General features: G+C 35.0%; 1 non-coding gene across 1 annotated transcript; it reads right to left on the bottom strand.

Annotated features, from left to right (window-relative positions):
• Window positions 1-2440: 2440 nt before the first annotated feature.
• On the bottom strand, window positions 2441-2546 carry LOC129079057 (U6 spliceosomal RNA). Its single transcript, XR_008530036.1, has one exon. It is a non-coding gene; the product is annotated as a U6 spliceosomal RNA (small nuclear RNA).
• Window positions 2547-3598: the final 1052 nt, after the last annotated feature.

Genomic DNA, 3598 nt, shown 5'->3' with positions numbered 1-3598 from the left:
AAATCCTAAGGGTACAGCTTGATGACTTTTCACACACACACACACACACATACACAAAAACCACACCCTCGTAGCCAACACCCAGATCAAGAATGAGAACAGAAACTGAGCCTCAGAAGTGCCTCGTAGCTGCCTTTCGCCCACAGCCCCCTGCCCTGGGGCAGCCGCTATCCTGATGTCTAATAGCCTGGACTAGTCTTGCTGTGTTTCTCAAATTTATACATATTTCAAAAAAGGCAGTGTGTTGAGTTTTAATTTTGATTTTCATGTTGTTTGTTTTAAATTATTTATAGCTTTTAAATTTAATGTAGGTAAATCAAGTAATTCCATCTTACAACATTTTGGTTGGGTCTGTGGTAGGCATACGGCTGATTACTTATTTGGAAATAACTGAAAAAAAGCAGAATGAGAGTAGACTATAAAGAAAATCAAAGGCATATGCTAAATGCAAAACTATACATGTAGGGAGAGAAATTTCAATCTAGGGTGTATGTGTTGTTATTATGTTTGAAACTCAATGTTTTGTTGTTCAATTATAGTTGTCCCCATTTTTCCCTCCATTTCTCTCCCCTGCCCTACCCACTTGCTCACCTCTCACATTCAACCCTCCCCGCCATTGGCTTTGTCCATGAGTCTGTTATTCACGTTCTTTGACTTGACCTCCCCCTTCTTTCCCTTGTTATCCCCCTCCTGCCTCCCTTCTGGTACTGCTGGTTTTTTAAAAAGTCTAACTTGCTTCTATTAAGGATGTCAATATAGAATGGCAATTTGTGGTGATACTCAATTTTAATTATTACTACAAAGAATTATTATATTATCAAAAAAGAATCTTAATATTTATTGCTTTGTCAGTTGTGTTAAGTCCTTTAATGAGTGATTTTTCTCATGATCAGAAAACTAGGTTGTCAGGTTATGATTCTAAATTAAAGGATGGCTTCAGACACCACCACACTCTCAATGCGTGAGTCTGACAAGAAGTTTTTTGAACACATACTTGATAAATGAAGTCGCTATCACTAGGAGTTCAGAAAGTACATCTGGATGGATTTTTATGCTGTATTCTTTAAAATTAGAGGGGAAAAAAAAGCATCTCTGAACTATTTCAGCTAATCCATATTTCTGAATACTTTCAATTGAATCTTATCCCCATTTCTCATATTTATTATGCTAACTAATAAAATACTGTTTAATCAGTATAATACTTTTTAATGTGCTAATTAGGAAAGTGGTGATTGTGGAAAGATATACAGATAACAGATTAATATTTAATACCGCAATCTACAGCATGGCTTTCTTTCAGAAAACTAGCTCACTGCTCTCAAACTGTGCTTTCTTAATAGAATTTGTTATCTCCTCACACTTAGGATTAAACTACATGTAACTGGCATATACATAATAAACCTTTCACACCAATTATACCAAATCTATGAAATATGTTGTCTTTAAGAAAAAAGACCATTAATGATGAGAATAAAATATAGTCAACTGTGTCATTAAAATGTACAGTATATTTTGAACGTAATGATCCATTTACAGAAAAAAATTTCACTAGGATTTTAGCAAGCCTAGGACTCTCATAAAACATAAGAAATATCTAACCTATTTTTAAAAAAATTAAAATTAGTCTTTAGCTGGCATACCCAGTGGAATTTCAGAGCCAATACACATTAGAGTAGTTAGATTTAATTATAGCTATTTTCAACTGCAAAAAAGTTCATCATTGGCAAAAAGAAAATTGATGAACAATATGTTATTATTAAATTTTAGATTATGAGCATATATTGATTTTGAAATGTAGTTTTTGCCAATTTTATCAGAGACCATTCGAACTTTAAAACAATATTTCGAGAGAATAGTACTTTGGAGGATTAATGACAGTATCTGTAATGTTCATTCTTCCTTGATTTTGGTGGAAGTACCACTCAGTAAATTTAAGACATGAAAATGATATAACCCCATCTTTTTTTCAGTTGAAGCTTATTGCTCTTAAACTTCCCTGCCAAGAATCATTATTGTAGCAATGCATTTAAATGTTACTTTCCCAGCCAGTCTGAGACCAGTGATGGGTACAAGAAATACCTACAGGGGTGTACAACCTGGGACTTGTGGGCCACATGTGGCTCAGGATGGCTGAGAATGTGGCCTCACACACAATCGTAAACTTACTTAAAACGTTATGAAATGTTTTTGTGATTACCTGTCACAATGTATTTAATGTGTGGCCCAAGACAATTCTTCTTCCACTGTGGCATAGAGATGCCAAAAGGCTGGACGCTACTGCTAGAATATGATCTAACATGCAAAACATAAAAACAGAAGGAAAGAATGTTTTTTTAATTTAATCTTCATTGAATTTTTTTCCCCATTACCATTTAGTCCCCTTACACCTTCCCGCCCCCTCAGCGATCGCGGCACTGTCATCCGTGTCCATGAGTCCTTTAAAAATATGGAATGCTTCATTAAATTTCATGTCATCCCTAAGCAGGGGGATGTGAATCTTCTCTGTATCATTCTACTTTTAGTGTATGTGCTGCCAAAACGAGGACAGGCATCATTTTTTTTTAAGTGAAAGACTAATACTTTAAAAGTAAAAAGGTATGGTAAATATTGAAAATGTCTGACGTGAGTATCTTTATGCTATGTATAATTTTCTTAGTCCGTTGGTTTCTATAGAGACCCTTTTTCTGTCCTTATACTGCTTTGAAATTTAAGATGATTTTCCTGGGACCCTTATTCCCCTCATATGTTATGTCATAACCTTGACCACTACCTAAGATGCAGGCTCTACATCACCCCTATCCGGACCATTTGTCCAGCCTTGTCTTACTAACTCTGCCAACAGTGCTGTGCTTCAGGCTCAATAGGCTACTTGCTATCCCACAAGGAAACTAAACTCGTTCCCCTATTAGGGCATTTGAACATGTTCTTACGGCTGCTAGAAGGTACTTTTCCCTCTACTCTTCACGTGACTGAAAACTTACTCTCCGCTGCTCAGCTTAAACATCTCCCAGTGAGGAAATCAGTGACTAATGTATCTCAGTGGCTTCCCTGACTGCCAACATCTGAAGGTCCCTTCACATTTTGTTTCTCTCTCATGACAGCCTGCTTCTAACATATGTGAATTTTGTGCTGTCATAGACTGTGCTTTTATACTAATGGACATAGATAGGTGTAATGTATTTAAACAAAAGTTTGCTTACTTGTTTACTGTTTATCACCTACTTTGTCTTCATTTAGATACTTTGCATTGCCCAGTACTTTATTGTATCAATGGTATATATGAAGCCTGTCACATAGAATTAAAATAATATTTGATAATATTTTGCTGTGGTTATCCTTAACCTCTATTCATTCTAGGAAACTTTAAATTACTTATTTATGTTATAATTAGACTTAAAAATTAAAGATACCAAAGACTAAACAATAGTTATTTGAAAATACAAACTCTGAAACAAACACTAAAATATAAACATTCCCTAATCAGATATGTAATTCTTCATATTCAAATTATTTTATAGCATTATCTCCACCACTTTCTCATTTCTAGTTTCCATTCTTCCAAACATTTACTTGCTGTTCCCTGAATAAAGATAGCATG

The sequence above is a fragment of the Pteronotus mesoamericanus genome, unplaced genomic scaffold (genome assembly GCF_021234165.1).
Source record: "Pteronotus mesoamericanus isolate MK-2021 breed Mesoamerican mustached bat unplaced genomic scaffold, CSHL_Meso_final contig_75, whole genome shotgun sequence".
Lineage (NCBI taxonomy): Eukaryota > Metazoa > Chordata > Mammalia > Chiroptera > Mormoopidae > Pteronotus > Pteronotus mesoamericanus.
Note: the sequence above shows the minus strand (reverse complement) of the source record. Positions and strands in the feature narration are given on the sequence as shown.